Genomic DNA, 18,058 nt, shown 5'->3' with positions numbered 1-18,058 from the left:
GCTGTATTAGAAGCTGAGAATACAAATATGGAAACTTGTCCCTTTGGGTCAGAGACAACTATCTAGCAGTGGTGATAAATAGGAAAACCAAACAGTCGGTTTTAATATAATGTATTTAGTGCTGCAGTAAAGAAAAGGACCAGAAGCAAAGAGAATCTCAGATCCAATTCGCCTTTTTAAATCAATCTAAGTTTTAACCCCTAAGCCAAGCCTGGTGAGGGATGAGATCCAGGAAACACTTCATGAGAAGGTGGTACCTGGACTATGGAATAAAAAAGTGATCTAGAAAACTAAGCTGTGATGTGCACAGTGATGGGAATGGATGCTACTATTTTTATTTTCTCCAGTCCTCAGTATTGGGAATTTCCTGAGCCATTTTCCCCCTCTTCCACATTTAGAATCAATGAAGTAACAAGAAACAGGAGATACGCAGGTAAAAAGCAAAAGATAATCTTCATCAATAATCAAGATTGATAAAGATGGTTGAACAATATGGCTTTGTGTTTGTAGCCAAAGTTGGCTTACCACTAAAGGTCTACTCACTCCCTTGTAAAAAGAAATGAATCAAGGTATAAAGGGAAGCTGAGAGTGATCCTTACATATTTTCCTCTCCTGGATCATACAGGCACAGGGCATGCTCCAAAGTATTTGTTGAGTGAACAGAATGTATGTAAACATTTTGTCTGCTGAGCTGAGAAGGATGGCCATATTTTCTAGTGAAAAGCTGCTTGGGTGGTACATGCATTCCTGTCATCTTCTCTGCGAGGAATCCGAGGCAAGATGTTGTTCTACAGAACAATTCCTACAGGAATCGCCACTGGTCGAAAACAAAGAAATAAACAAAAACAAAACAAAAAAAACACTGAGTTTTTACTTACTAGTGGTCCTTTGTCGAATGACCAGCTGGTCTTGCTCTTGCTTCTATTCAGCAGTGCCAGCACTTTTTGGCTCAGAGTCTGTTTCTCAGATGTCTTCGGTTCTGGAACTTCATAAATGAACTCCTGTCATCCCCTCTGCTTCTTCTTTCCTTCCTTCCTTCCACGTATCTCAAGACTGTTTTCTTTGCCTGCTCAATGTGCCAGACAAGAGCTGGCACTGCCATAACCAGGATCATACCCACAGTCCCATATAACATGTAAGTTGAAAAGAAATTATGATTCATTTTAATGCAGAACCAATGTCGCTGTTTTATCCAATGAGTGTTCTTCTGCATAAAATCCATCATGCCTCTGGAAAAGGGGATCTTACTTCGTCTCCATCTACCTAAGTATTCAAATGCATAATGCTCTACATAAGGCAAGACATTTTTCCCTGATTTCGTCATGGCAATCACTTTGTCCTCTGAAGCATGAGATTCAATTACCCATATCATTGTCTTGGCCTGCATAGCTACAACCATTATTAATGATCATAAAATTACCTACTTCTTTGATATAAATTCAGTCACAGTTATGCACTTCCAATCATGCATCGGCTAAGTACATTAAAATATTTTTTCAAGATTCTAGGAAATAAATGTCGCTTAACAATATGTGCGTTCTATTTAAGATAATTAAAAAAAAAAATCATGCCATTTAAGTGACTCTGAATAGGCTAGCAATTACCCAAATTAGGAAAATGCTTCAGAGAAGAGTACGGTAACTTTGAATAAGTTTATCTTCTCTGTGTATTTGATCTTTGTCTCTATTTGGAGTGATGTGTGTATATTATTTTTAAAATACTTTTCTGAACTAACAGTGGATCTTTCCAGCAACAAGTGGAAATAGTATATGAGGCCATGGTTACTGGACACAAAATTGAGCCAGCATGGCAAGAATGGCACTGCACCTACTGGCATCAAAGTGAAACTGTAGGCTAAATCTGAGGAGCCCTGTGAAATCTTTCTTTTAGCCCCCAAAAAGGAACCTTCCTACCAAAATCTCTTAAAGATCAATACCATTTTGCATCCACTTTCCACTGATAATCTGAAATTGCAAAAGACACTTATAGTGTCATTTTAAATTTTAGAAGTCAAACTTTTTATTGCATTTTTATTGCATTTTCAGTATATATCTGAAAACAATGGTTTCCTTTTCTTTTTATATATAATACTTTTATTTTAGATATCCAGAATCTACTGATTTAAAGCAAGTAGCTGTTATACAAATAAAGTGACATCTTGTTAAAGCTCAACATATAGCATCCAAAGCAAGCAGGCATGAGACAAAGCATGTTCAGCATTAAAACCAGATGACCACAATATCGATGTAATGCAGAATAAAATTAAAAAATTTTTAATGTCATGAAACACCTTGTAAATGTTAAAATTTCTAATTGTGTGTTAAATATCCATTATTGGTTAATGTTTAATGGAATCAAGATCCAAATAAGATCTAGTCACTGATTAGTTTTTAAATTTCTTTTTGTATTTTAAACCAAGTTAATAGAAGTATAATAGACACACCATAGTATGCATTTATGGTAAGTTTACAAGTCAATGATTTCACAAAGTTTACATGGCCTCTTTTAGTCTATAGGTTTTCTCTCCAGCTCTGTCCCTTTGTTGAAGAAACTGGGTCATTTGTTCTATCTGCAGTTTCTCAGACTTTTAGTTTTACTGCATTCATTCCTCTATACACCTTTACATGTTTCTCTATTTTTTATTATTTAGTTTTTATAAATTAACTATAATTTTTATATTTTATGATTTCAATATTTTTATTTTTATGTTTTTATAAATTTTATTAAAATATTTTATTCTTTTTAAATAAACTTATTATTTACTATAAATTGATAGTTGGAATAATTGATTGATATGAATTACCTTTAGCTAGAACGTTCATAGATTGTGGTGTGCATTGCATTAGAAAGCATCCTTTTGTAATGTCAGCTGCTGTTAGTGAAGAACGCCTACCTCTAGTAATTCATTAGGGGCTACAAAATGGTAATGCTTTAAATCTATCATTTCTACTTTGTTTATTAGCTGAAAAACTGTCATAAAAAAGTATTCTTCTATTAATTAGTTACCAACTGGTACAGTTTACAAAACCAGTATTACATGTTTTATTTCTTTTTTTTTTTAATTTACCAGGTTTCAAAGTAATGAGTTAATTTCCAAGCATCATCCAATAGTGATTTTTTTTTATTATTTGTGAATTTAAAAATGCTTAAAATGTTTTCATCATTTGAGGTTATTGTCACTTATTTCTTGAGTTACCCCATATCTGGCGAGTGGTATTCTCTTCATATTGGTTCCAGAGTCCTTATGACCCAACGTGGAATGAGATATTCCTTATGCAGACCTGAAACTAGCCCTCAATAACCCAAACATTCTTAAATCTCCATTCCATGTATATATCTATGTACCATTTGACCTCTCCACCTGGGTAACCAGTGTTCCTGAGTATCAACTTTATTAACTTCCTCCAGCACATTCTCTATGTTCTTATTTCTTGACTATAATTAAAACAGATGTTATCTTTAAAGCTGAAAGATCAGTCATATTTTACTAATTCATTGTAACAAATATTATAGCGTGTAGCAGAGAGAGTTTTATCGGAGAAGTAGAAACTCTGATATAGAATAAGGGACTTAGAAAAATTCTATTTTATGCTAATATAGGAGCTGTTGGGGACTTCTGTACAAGGCTGTCATCTCTGAACCTGTTTTTTTTTGTTTTTTTTGTTTTTTTTCTGAGCCTGGTTTTGGTTGAACTACTGAACCAGCTCAGTAGTCAGGAAAGAAATAGGGAAAAACAAGCATAAACTAGAACTCATAAGAACTGGATCCCATGAGGACCAACTAGAATATGCATCCAAATTTCATAGCCTCCTACTTGGTAATATGTATGATCTTCAAGAGAGCTTGATGCCCTTCACTATGTATCTGCAGACAAATCTGGGCCAGGATACTGGGAGGTTAGAAAGAATATATGCCAGGAACTAGACAAGTTGCAGGCCTTAATGATAACACTACACTAAGAAGGTCAGCCAGCAGATCAGCAACAAAATATGTGAGCCTCCATAGTTCCTAGTGTCTTACAATAATCTCCAAAGCACAAAAAATGGTTGCTGCTTTATTTCCATTTTCAAAATATTGAACAAATTTCTCCTGTGACCAACCTTAATCATGTAGTGCACAGGGAATGGATTTGTGGAAAAGGTAATTTCAGCCTAACTAATTTGAAAGAGTAAGTACAAAGCCACTAGAATTCATCCTTATTACCCTGGCATCCACATAGTCCTCTTTTAATCATACTTAAAACTTCCAAATAAACAAAATAGAAAGACCAGCCTTACCTAACTTTTTGAAACTGTCCCTCATAAAATTGAAGACATGTTAATTCTTGCCCCCAAAGAGGATACAAAGCTGTTTATTCATCTTTGGGAAGGTTCATTCTTCATCTGGCTATGACATATCCCCTTACTTACCTTTAACATAAAGTTAAATACTATTAACATATATTATGTTAGATGGTAAAAAAAAATGGGAGAAGGGAGGAAAAAAAGAATTGAGTTGGTTAATATAGAAAGTATATTCATATCAAAACAAGATAGATATACTCATAATAATCACAGTTATTCCATAAGTTGTCACATGGTTAAACATGTTTTTTTAAAATCACCTTCTTCCACGACTCCTTCCATATTCCCTCAGCAGCTACCTCAGTCACCTGTAGTTCCTTGCTTGCTAGGATGATCTATACCTTCAATCCAGAATGGTTTGAGCCATTAACAGTCTTATCCACATTGGGTTGTAGTAATCTTTCATTGACTTTTGTCAGATGACATGAGAAAACAGGATCTTATCATGGACTTGGTACCAGTGTCGGCTGTTGGCAGGTTGAGCACTCAGCAAAGGCAGCAGCCAGATCAACTCAGGTGAACGAAAGTCCATGTTGCTGAGTTCAGGCATAATCTTCATTCCCTCCAGCCTGGTCATTTTGTTCATGAATTCATTAGGTAAGCTCAGAGGGGTCTAGGGAGAGAGACTGACTAATTCCACAGGATACATTATCTTCCCTACTCAATTATTAATAACCTCCTCAATGAAGTTACTTTTTCACGGGCATTTACATGACACAAGAATCTCACAAATCCTGCTAATCTGCAAAGGTGTGTCAATACAAATTTTTATCCAGACTTCCTTGTCATCAATATCCAACTATTTTTCTTCTAAACTTCCGACCATCAGGCCAAACCATTTGGTACTTGAAACAAATCAGTAGAGATCCATACCTCTTGCCACGTGTCCTCTCGGCCAAAAGCCAAGTATATCACTTGAAGTTATGCTCACTGAATGAATTTTGTTTCACCACTGTCTTTTTTCCACAGGAAAATTCCCTTAAGACCACAAGTACATGTTGAGAGGGAAGAGGAAATACAGCATAAGTATGATACACGGACATTTGGGCCATTAGACTCAGGAGTGTATACCTGTGCCTTCAGGATCTGCTTACACCCTATATTATAGATATCTCTTCCATTTTATGATAAAGTGCTGCTGTGTATACTCAGATTAATGCATAGCATTATAGATAGTACATACCTAATAATGGGCATTTTAGGTTTCATAGAAATTAGGTAGTCCGAGGCCAAGTATTCAGTCTCTCCTGAGGCCAGAAGCAGTTTCTCAAAATGATAATCATTATCTTCAGAGATTAACATAATGATGTTCTAAATTCCTGAGGGCATGCAACGTGATTTGCTTACAAGAGCCTTTCAAAGGCATCCCTCTCTGATACTTCAAGGACTAATGTATCCCCTGGGTCATATAGCCCAGGAGGCAGAGCAGTTTACATTGCCCACTGGACCTATTATAAAGCTTCCTCTTCCTTGTCCAAACCCAATTTAAAACTAGTGGTTTTTCAGATTACTCAGTAAATGTTTGTAACATGTCCAAACGAAGCACATGTTCCCTCCAAAATACAAATCGCAATTACTATGGATAGTTCTTAGTAGTAGGAAGAACCAGATGCAACAACTTTCCCTTCACTTTGAAAAGATTATCTTGACTGCTTCACATCAAAGGACCCTGAAAAATTTCATTGAGATATATGGTAGACAAAATAATGTCCTCCCAAAGATGTCTACATCTTAATTTCCCCAAATCTGTGAATGTTTTATATGTCCAGAAGGACTTTGCAAATGTGATTAACTGACGATAGGAAGATTACACTGTATTATCCAGGTGTGCTCAATATAATCACAAGTGTTCTTATAAGAGAGAGCTAGAGGGTTCAAATCAGAGAGATGATGTGATAAAGGAAGCAAAGGTCAGAGAGAGAGAGAAAGGCAGAGAGCTTAAAGGATGCTATGCTATGAGCTCTGGGGATACAGGAAAGGACCACAAGGCAATAAAGTTAGGCAATCTTTTGAAGGCAGAAAAGGCAAAGAAACAAATTCTGCCCTGGAGTCTTCAAAAGAAATACAGTCCTACCTTGGTTTAGAGGGTAGATCTTGATTAGAGGACTTCTGACTTATAAAACAGTAGGACAATAAGTTTGCTTTGTTTTTAGCCCCCTAGGTTTGTGGTAATTTGTTGTATCAGCAATGGGAAATGAATATTAGGTAATAATGAATTTGGAAGAAATTTATCTTCTATCAAGTGTCTAAATCAAGTAACAAAAGATTGTGTTACTTCCTGCTCATCAGATCTACTTATCATGATGTAATCAATGTAAGGGAAGAGTGTGCTATCCCATGAACTGGAGAGGTGAAGACAGGTCTCCTCGATTAGATCCAACATTGGGTTGGAGAGTGGATATAGCCCTGAGTTAAAATAATAAAGGTATATAATGCTAAACCCTCCAGATGAAAGAAAATTACTTCTGGTGGTCTTTGCTAATAGGTACAGGGGAAAAAATCATTTGCCGGATAAATAATTGCATACCTGGTGACATGCCAATTTGCCATAACAATGAAACCACATCTGGACCAACAGGTGCAATGGGAGTTATCATCCAATTAAATGCATGATCATCTACTGGCATTTTTCAAGATCTGTCTGTTTTCTTCATAGGCCAAAAAGGTTAATTGAATGGAAATGTGTTGGGAATCCCCATTCCTACATATTTCAAGTCCTTTATAATGACAATAATTCTGCAATCCCTTTCAAAATGTGGCGGGTGGTGGTATTATCAAGCTATTTTGGTAGAAAAAGGGAATTTTAATGGCCTCTGCTTGGCCTTTGCTACCTATATTAATGTTCTATTGCTGCATAACAAATGATCACAAAATTATTAGCTTAAGACAACACTTATTTATTAGCTCATGTTCCATAGGCAAGAAGTCTGACACAAGGTGGTTGGCTTCTCTGCTTAGACTGGAATCAAGGTGTCAACCAGCTGTATTCTCACTTTGGGTTCAAGCTCCTCTTCCAGGTTCATTCTAATTACTGGCAGGAATTCAGAGAACAGCTATTTAAAAAGCTCTTAAAACGATATTCTCCTCGCAAATGTTTTACCACAGTGATGGTGAAGAAATTGTCTTCTGGACCCTCTTGGGGAACAGTTAGGGGACAGATCAACAGAGTTTAATTGAGAAATGTATTCTAGCATAGAGGGCTCACTAAGCCTTGAGATCTCTTCCTCTACAATATGCCAAGGAAGTTCTGGCATTTCTACTTCACTAGTTTTTTGTTTGGCATTTCAACTTCATGGGAGACTTTGGGGGGTACAAATTTCAAACAATCAAGCAGACTTTTAGAGAGACTACCAGTTATTTAAGGTGTGTACTGAATCCAGAATTACTGTTTAGTAAGCCATATCAACAGATGCATGCAAGCCCAACGTTTTATTCCTTCCACTCTCCTTACCACACTTAGAATATATTCCTATATTTTCCCCCCGTTACTGTCAGTATAATTTGGCAAAATCTTGTCATTCTATAGATGTAGAAGCAATGGAACACTTATGTATTGGATCTGAGAAAGAACAACAGTCCTCTGGAAGGTAAATGGGGTCCGTTTCACTTTCTTCAGGCAAGGGATACTATCCTCCTCAGAAAGGAATAGAAAACAGAATCACTTCAAATAGTAAAGACACACACACAAAAAAAGGAAAATTCAAAGGTCCAACATCCTCAGATTCAATGAAATCTGCAAATATGAACCCAGTTTTCAGGATACCACTACTTCCAAATGAATGCCTTAACATTAACATAACAGACTCTGTGACTTTGGCAATTTAACCATGTGTCAAGTGTAAACTTTGGATTTAATATTCAGAAATCTCGGCCGTGAGGCTATAGGAGAAAAGGGTTTCCTTCAAGGCAGACTTGAAGCTTCCTGGTTTCTTCCCAGACTTTGAGCTGAGAATTTAAGGCTCTGAGCTCATAATCTTCTTTCCCTAAATTCTCTACCACACTTACAAGCAACCAAGTAACCCCATTATACTCCTTACTTTCACTTGTTATTCCATGCCATATTCTTAGTCAAAGTCTTGCTTCTTTAAGTACCGATACTGTGCTGCTTGGTGCTAATAAGGTGAACTAGTAGATCAGCAATATCACGTACGAGTTGTCACAGTTCATGCATTGATCTTAAAAATGCATGAAATGTATTAAAAATGGCTGCTGCTTCACATCTACCTTCCAAATATCATGTAACTTGTTCCCATTCCCTGGAACCATACAGAGAAGGAAATTTATGGAAACATAGTTCCCTCTTAGCTAACCTGATAAAGCAACCACTTAGAGCATTTTCCTGTGCCAGCCAATTCCAGCCAATAAGCTTCATCTTGAAGATAAAAAGCTAAATGTCCCATTGGTTCTGAAGCAGATGATGCTAAGGGAAATGCATTTAACAGAAATTTAAAAAAAGATATGTTCTAATAGGATGCATTCTTGTATTCTTTGGGAAAACAAAGAAGAAATACTAACACTCCCTTACCCATTTAACACAAAATAAATCAGCAAGAATATTCACTGATTCACTGACCCCAAGGAACTCTATGCCACACTCCAGGTTTGGAAAAGTCACTGTGTTCTGAAAATTCTCCTTTTGTAATATTTCTTCAACCTGTTTTACTTGGATTCACACTGCTGCCACCATAGGACATCTTTTACTTTACTTATGGACAATTATATGTCCACCTGACTGGTTTGCTATCCTCCGTTTCCCATTGTGATCTATCCTACATATCCCAGCAGATCTATTTTACTTTCATCTTGTCATTTTTTCTGCCTGCCCCAAATCCATTAATAACTGACTCTCCAACCCCTATTCCCCATCTACAGGAAAATGTCTTTACTTCATGTAGGATCCGTTCCAACTTCAGTCCCATAACTACACTATATTTAAAAGTCATCATTTTGATAGGTGGTAAAGAGCCAGATCTAGCTAAGAGTAGCTAGAACTACACAAACGACATAATTTTGGCTCTGCAGGAAGAGTCTGACAAGTTCCATAAGTCAAACAGTGAGTAGGTCAGATCCTGCCGTTGTTGACATACCCCAAATGATCAAGTGGATTGCATAAGTTCAAGCAGGTCAGAGTTTGTGTCTATAAAGTTCATTAATGCAAAAACAGTGAAAGAAGAAAAATAGCTCTAAGAAGGCAAAGTCTAGGAGTTCATACCGTCAAAGATAATTGCACTGAAATGCAGACATTGAACCAAACTCTGAGAGTGGAGCTAAAGCTTTTATTTCTCTTCTACATTTTGCACAACTTGCTATGGGCTTGGCAATGCTGACCACACACTCACCATAGCCAGAAACAGTTTAGGGACATGGGGGCATGGGGGTCCTTGTTCTGAACAAGCAAGGGAAATAGTAGGATGACCATGGGTCTCAGTTTGTGCCTGTTGACCATACATCATATACAGCTAGCAACCCCTTTCATTCTCAAAAATGTCTCCATAAAAAATAAATTACAGGTTTATTTTATACTTAGATAATATCTCACATCCTTAAAGACTGAATTAGTTTTGCATATTCTACTTTCAAACTTTGATTTACACGAACTGGAGCTTTCTAATTACCTTCCTGGCGATTAACGTCTTCTATGTCCAACTCATATTACTGGCCCTCCATGATATTTACATTATTACTGATCTGAGTTCTGTTCTAGGTTTCGCTGCCAGTTATGTGATCTCATGCAGTTACTTAACCTATCTGTGCATCTATCACTCTTTTGAAGGGACATAATAGGTACCTACAATATGGGTTTACTGTGAAAATTAAAGTGAGTTAACATATGTAAAGCATTCAGAGTAGTCCCCTGAACATAATATATGCTATGTAAATGTTTACTAACTTTATTAGTACCCTTATCATTGATGATATTCTTACCTGAATTCACATAGCATTCTCGTTTGGCGCCTGAATTGTTAGTTAAATTTTTATTTGTGACTATTTTGTTTCCTAGTTAAATTCTAATCCTTGGGATGCCTGGACGGCTCAGCAGTTTGGGCACCTGCCTTCAGCTCAGGTCGTGATCCCAGGATCCAGGATCGAGCTGGGATCCCTGCGAGGAACCTGCTTCTCCCTCTGTCTATATCTCTCCTTCTCTCTCTCAGTTTGGGTCTCTCATGAATAAATAAATAGTTTTTTTTTAATAAATAGTTTTTTTAAAAAATAAATAATTCTAATCTTTAATGAATAAGACTATATATTATTTTTGTATTCTGCAAGCACCTACTACAATAACTTGTATATAAGAGCTCAGCAAATAAACATGATTTACTTTAAAATAATCTTTCAAAAATAATTTCTTGTTTAAGTAGAGCCCAAGAACAAAATAAGAACTTTATTTCAAATGTGGGACTGTACCTCAAGGCATTCATCTTCAGAATAAATCCCTTAGAGAAAGGAACACTGGGTGTATGTGAAGGAGATTGTTGGGCCATGAAAATATCTAGGAAACCAAATGAAGTAGGTAGTTTTGTTTTTTAAAGTAAACATCACAACCTAAATGTCTACCAATACATAAATGAATAAGGAAAACGTATATGTGTGCCCGTGTGCACATGCACACATACACACACACCAGGAGTATCATGCACCCATGCCATTTGAGACAACATGGATAGGCCTACAGGGTATTATGCTAAGTGAGATAATTCAGACTGAGAAAGACAAATACCTTATGATTCCACTCATAAGTTTTGATCTAAAAACAAAAAATGAGTAAAACAAAAAGCAGAGTCAGACCTATAAATACAGAGTAAAAAAACTGATGGTTGGGATCCTTGGGTGGTGCAGCGGTTTGGCGCCTGCCTTTGGCCCAGGGCGCGATCCTGGAGACCGGGGATCGAATCCCACGTCGGGCTCCGGGTGCATGGAGCCTGCTTCTCCCTCTGCCTGTGTCTCTGAGCCTCTCTCTCCCTCTTTGACTATCATAAATAAATAAAAATTAAAAAAAAAAAAACTGATGGTTGCCAGAGGGGAGGAAGGTAGGGGGCTGGAGAAAATGGCTAAAAGGGGGAGAGAGATACAGGCTTCTAGTTTTGGAATGAGTAAGTCATGGGAATATAAGGCACAGCATAAGGAATACAGTCAACAATATTATAATAGCGCTGTAATGAGATAGATGGTAGCTATACTTGTGGTGAATATAATCTATAAATTCATCAAATCACTAAATGGTACACCTACATGAACCTAATGTAACATTGCATGTCAACTATTTTTTTAAAAAAAGAATTAGCATAGGAAAAATTGTTTTATTGATTTTTATCTATTTATCTTCATTGCGGTTCATCTTTTTGGATAATTAAATATTTAACCAGCCTCTATGTAGATCCAAGTAATACAAATTTAGCCATAATTTTATTAAATGTACAGAAATTGATACCACTCTTAGCATTGTGCTAAGACAGACATAGGATGTGGTTTAAAAACACAAAAGATAATATCCCCATCTTTGAGATTTAGAATATAAAGGAGATAATTTAAAATAAAGCTTGTATACATCTAAACATATTCAGTGAAACCATGGAAACAGAGACAAAAAATACAATAGCATAAAAACAATAAAATACTTAGGAATAAATTTAATCAAGGAAATGAAGATCTCTAGTCTGAAAACTATAAGACACTGATCAAAGAAACCAAAGACAACACAATAAATGGAAAAGTATTTTATGTTCATGTATTGGAAGAACTGATACTGTTAAAATGTCAGTAATACCAACAGCCATTTATAAATTCAACTCAATCTTTAACAAAATTTCAATAGAACTTTTTACAGAAGTAGAAAAACAATCCTAAAATTCATATGAAACTACAAAAGATCCCAAATAGCCAAAGTGATGTGAGAAAGAAGAACAAAGCAGAAAGCATCACAATTCCTGATTTCAAGTTAGACTATAAGGCTACAGTAATCAAAAGAGTATGGTGCTGGCATAAAAACAAATAGAAGAAGAGAACAGAATCAGGAGCCCAGAAACAAACTTAAACAGATATTGTCAACTAATATTTGACAAGAAGTTAAGAATATTCAATAGAGAAAAGATGGTCTCTTCAATAAATGGTGCTGGGAAAATTGGATATTTACATGTAAAAGAATGAAACTGGGCTCACTTCTTACATCAGTCATAAAAATCAAGTTGAAAGGAATTAAAGACCTAAATATAAGACTTGCAACTGTGAAACTCCTAGATGAATACACAGGAATCAAGTTTTTTGAGGGCAGCCCAGGTGGCTCAGCAGTTTAGTGCTGCCTTCAGCCCAGGGCCCGATCCTGGAGACCCGGAATCAAGTCCCACATCAGGCTCCCTGCATGGAGCTTGCTTCTGCCTCTGCCTGTGTCTCTGCCCCTCTGTCTCTCTGTGTCTCTCATGAATAAATAAATAAAATCTTTAAAAAAATAAAAATAAAAAATAAAAGCTTTTTGACATGAGTCTTAGTAATTATTTTTTTTTGATACGACATCTAAAGTGCAAGCAACAAAATCAAAAAGAAATAGGACTACATCAAACTTAAAAGTTTCTGCATAGCAAACCATCAATGAGGTGAAAAGATAATATATGGAATGGGAAAATAAATCTACAAATCATATGTCTGATGAGGGGTTAATATCCAAACTATATAAAGAACTAGCACAACTCAATAGCAAAAACAAAAAAACTCCAAAAAACTCACAATTCAAAAAATGGACCCAAATAGACATTTCTCCAAAGAACATAGGTAAAAGGCAAACAGGTACATTAAAAAATTCTGGACATAGTTTATCATTTGAGAAATGCAAATCAAAACCACAATGAGATGGGATGCCTGGGTAGCTCAGCAGTTGGGCGCCTGCCTTCCGCTCAGGTTGTGATCCCAGGATTTGGGATCGAGTCCTGCATCAGGCTCCCCACAAGGAGTCTGCTTCTCCCTCTGCCTGTGTATCTGCCTCTATCTCTCAGTCTGTGTCTCTCATGAATAAATAAATAAATCTTAAAACGCACATACACACACACATACAATGAGACGTCACTTCACACCTATTAGAATGGTCATCATCAAAAAGACAAGAAATTACAAATGCTGGCATGGATTTGGAAAAAGAGAACCCTTATACACTGTTAGTGGGATTGTAAATTAATACAGACATTATGGAAAACAGTCTGGAGTTCTCTCATAAAATTAAGAATGGAACTACCATATGATCCTACAATTCCACTTCCAGGAATATATCCAAAGGAAACAAAAACGCTAAATTGAAAAGATGCCTGCACCCCCATGTATATAGCAGCATTATTTACATAGTAGCTGAGACATAGATGTAAGCAAAGTGTTCATTGATGGATGAGCGAATAAAGAAGTTGTGGTTTGTATGTATGTATGTGTACATAGTAACGTGCATATGTTACTGTGGTATGTATGCATGTGTGTGCAATAATAATGTGGTATGTATGTATGTAAATAATATTGTGATATGTATGTGTGTAATAATATATATGTATGTATAATAATAATGGAATGTTATTCAGCCACAAAAGTGAGGAACTTCTACAATTTGCAACAACATGGATGGATCCTGATGGATATGAAATAAGTCAGACAGAGAAAGACATATACTGTATGGTCTCGTTTTTATGTAAATCCCCCCAACAAATCCAAACCCATAGAAAAAGAGATCAGATCTGTGATTACCAGAGATAGAGGGTTGGAGGAGGGGTATTGGAGGAAGACAGTTGAAAGGTACAAACTTACAAGGTAAATAAGTACTAGGGATAGAATATATAACATGATGACTATTGCTAACACTACTATATGATATACAGGAAAATTATTAAAAGAGTAAATCTTAAGAATTCCCATCATGGGAGAGAGCCTGGGTGGCTCACACAGTTAAGCAACTGCCTTTGGCTCAGGTCATGATCCTGGGTCCTGGGATCAAGCCCCGCATTGGATTCCCAGCTCAGTGCAGAGTCTGCTTTCTCCCTCTCTCTGCCTCTCCCTTTTGCTTGTGCTCTCATTCTCTCTCTCAAATAAATAAATAAATAGATAAATAGATAGATAAATAAATAAATAAATAAATAAATAAATAAAATCTTTAAAAAAAAAGAATTCTCATCAAAAAGAGAAAATGCTTTTCTTTCTTTGTCTTTTTTTATTGTATCTATAAAAGAAGATAGATGTCAGTTGAACCTATTTCTGGCAATCATTTCACAGTATATGTAAATCAAATCTTATGCCACACTCCTTAAGCCTATACAGTTATTTATATCAATTATTTCTCAAAAAAAGAAACACAATGAATGTATACTCAATCTTGGTTCCAGGGATATTACAGATAAATGAAAAGCCACTATTGTCACTTTTTGGGTTATCCCATTTATTCCCAATTATATTTTATTTTTGATTTTTTTAAATTTTTAAAATCAGAATGCAAATGTACAAGGACAAACATCAGATATTCCTTTCCCTTTTCATCTTCCAAAGAAGTGGAAAATGTAATCAATTAGTATTGGAATTTAGTTTAAAAATCATTGTATAATTTTTGTAAATTGAAATTTACATTACATCATTGTAAATTCCTCCATGGAGGTGAAAGCCAACATTCTTCATAGTGTTTTAAAGTTTTACTGTTAAAATCAACAGAGTAACTCACTATACTTGAAGAAAGGGAGAAAAAAGGTGCTATTTCCTTAGTTCAAAAAAATCTGTTTTTATGTTTGTTTGAGTTAATAGGAAGGGAAGTTACTATCACTTGATTAAATATTACAAGTTTAATGTAAACTCAAATTTGATTTCCTATAACACAAATATGACAAGTAAGCATATTTCCTACAATAAATAGGGAAATAAGCACCATTGTCTTAAAGTTAAACCCATTTATCACTGTGGTTAAAAAGGAATCTAGAGAACTTCTGTGAGAAGAAGACTGTTTAAACCCACATATATCATTTTTCTTCCTCATAAAAAACTGCTGAACTATAGTGAAAAATATATAGTTAAAACACATACCTTAGAAACCTAAAATCTAAGCCAGTAACAGAAAAAGCCAGTCAATAGCCAACCTGATCTATTTTGTGCAGAAATGGTGGCATCAGCTACCTCTAGAAGATAAGATGGACTTGCAGGGTGTTTACAGGGCAGTTACATCTTTAGGTTCCCTCCCCAGTGGGGAATTATACCTCTCAACACAACAGAACACAGGATGTTTAATTTCTCAAGAAGATAAAAAGAGTCCAGACAGAGGGATGCTAGGCTCAGTGAAAAGGCAATGAAAATGGAAGAGGAGAAAGGCAGGAGGGATTATGCAAATTTGTACATGCCTACATTTCAAAAATGCATGTAGAATGGAAGGTATATTTTGAAGAAAATGTTAGATATTTCAGAATATTTCCTCCAGGATTTTGAAACTGGTGCATAAAATTAGTCACCCAATGTCACTGTTAAAAGGTAGAAGTTAGAGGATAATTTTATAAAAGCTTTGAGTTCAGATATTTGTAACAATAATGGCAGCAAAGGACTCAATTTCACTTCCCTCCTGCTTTCTCCAACATGTCTTCTCTGTGCAACAGACAACCTACACTTGCTTGCCAAAGGTGAAAGCACTGAGATGAATGGAAACAAGAAAGTTTTGATGATGAAGGGAAAAAAAATCATTTAAAAAAGTATACATGAGATGGATAAAAGCAGAAATCTTACTAATCAAATTTTAATGTTATACTCTTCTTAATAGCTCATCCTTTGATGGTTCTCTTCCAAGAACTTAAATACGTCGTTTGGAAGAAAATGTTTACACAATTCTTCAAATTATCTTTAGTTAACCTTAAACTTTTTTAGTCTTCTCCCAAAACTCAAGAACCATGAGGAATAAAAAGGAAGGATGGCAATTAGAAGTGGAAAATACCTTCTGGGAGCCCATTTGAATGGGAGCACCTGCCCTCAAGGAGTCCTTTGATGGCACAGAAAATAAAGAAAGCTGTTGATATGAGATACTGTAGCAGCTCAGTGCCTGCCAGACCCCCGTGTCAACTTCTTCAAGGGCTGCCATGGTCAGAGCAGATGAGAAATACTCTTTTCTTTATTTAATGGTGCTTTGAATTCATCCTCTTGGATCCAGTAGGGCTCTACATCTCTAATACTTGTCTTATTAATTCAGCTATATAACAACTCAAACACCACCACCGCCAAAATACGTTCTCAATAAGAAATCTGTTCAATTTGTATAAAAAGGTATTACTTTTTATTTCGTACTGTTTAGGCCAAATTGAGTCACTGATGAGATACTGACATGCACAGAACTTTAATATATAGTCATGGAAATCCCCACCTATTCTACAAATTAGGGATTATTTTACCTGCATATTTATCACTTATTATTTGGGGAAAAAATGGAAGATTTTTTATCCCAGATTCTATCTTCTCTTTGCAAATAGTAGGTATATTGCAAGTCTCTTGAGAGTAGTAACTATGCACTATACTTATTATCCAAACAGCTGGAAGGAAACTTAAAGGTCAACTATGCTTCTTACTCATATAATTTATAACTACACAGAATTCCTGACATTCAGCCAATACTTTTGCTTTAAAACATTCATGTACAGGTAACGCCATTCAGTCAATGTTTGGGCACCCCAATAGAATGGTCTTCCTGGGCTTTTACAGCATAATATCAAAGACAGGTACTTTTAAGGAAAATATGTCTAAATGTAATATTTAAAAATAATAACCAAAGGAATGAGACCACCAAGAGGGAGACGTGGGTCTTTCCTCACTTTGTTCCCACCCATAAGAACATGTAACAATTATTCATAGATAGAATGTCCCTGAAAAAATCCAAGAGCTGGGAGTGAGGGTGAGCCACCTTCCTGTACCACAGATACCAAGATAGACTACATTAAAGGGTAAAAGTAATGGCTTCATCTTGACTGCACTACCTCTCCCCCAGGCTGAAGCAACACCATAGCAAGAGATTTCCCTTGAGACTATAGTTCCTCCCATGGGAACCAACAGCCTGGGGTGACCTCCAGCCTCCCAGCATTATAGTGTGCTTTATGGGATCCCTGACTCTGGTTTTTCCCTATTGGGACTCTACCACTGAGAGCCTGAGATAGAGAAAGGGAGAAGGGGCTTCCAAAAACCAGCACTACTAGGGTCTTGTGGAACCAAATTCCTCCCTACAGAGACCTAGTATTCCCAACCAACAATTTTGTTCATCTGCAGAGTCAGATTGTAGCACAGTCGGACCTAAGAATTCAGTGGGGTTCAGGTCTGCCTAACGTGGGCCCTCAAATGAGGAGTTCTGCAGGCCTTGGAGCTTCATCTGACCATGCCCAGGCAGAAACTACTACTGCAGATGGTAGCTCCCAACCCCTCCTGACCAGAAAGCCAGTTTAGGAAAATTTGGGAATTGCCTGAAGTGGGCTCTCCTAGTCTTATCCACATAGGACCCTGAGTCATAGTGTCAGCTCCACCTGACAGAAAGAACTGGTGAGAACACCTGAAATCTGCATAACCCAGCATCTCTCTAGTCTAAAGGCAGGGAAGGCAAAGCTGATTGCCTCATGATTAAAACCAGTGGCCCTGTTCAGTCAGGAAAGTTGGAGCCCACATCAGCTTGAGTCAGTATCCCAAACAAAGAATTGTTAAAGCTGCTTCTCCTGCTGTGCTTGGGCAATTAAACTAATCTGTAGCCCCAC

The sequence above is a fragment of the Vulpes vulpes genome, chromosome 5 (genome assembly GCF_048418805.1).
Source record: "Vulpes vulpes isolate BD-2025 chromosome 5, VulVul3, whole genome shotgun sequence".
Classification (NCBI taxonomy): Eukaryota; Metazoa; Chordata; class Mammalia; order Carnivora; family Canidae; genus Vulpes; species Vulpes vulpes.
The sequence above is the reverse complement of the archived record's forward strand: the minus strand, read 5'-3'. Positions refer to the sequence as shown.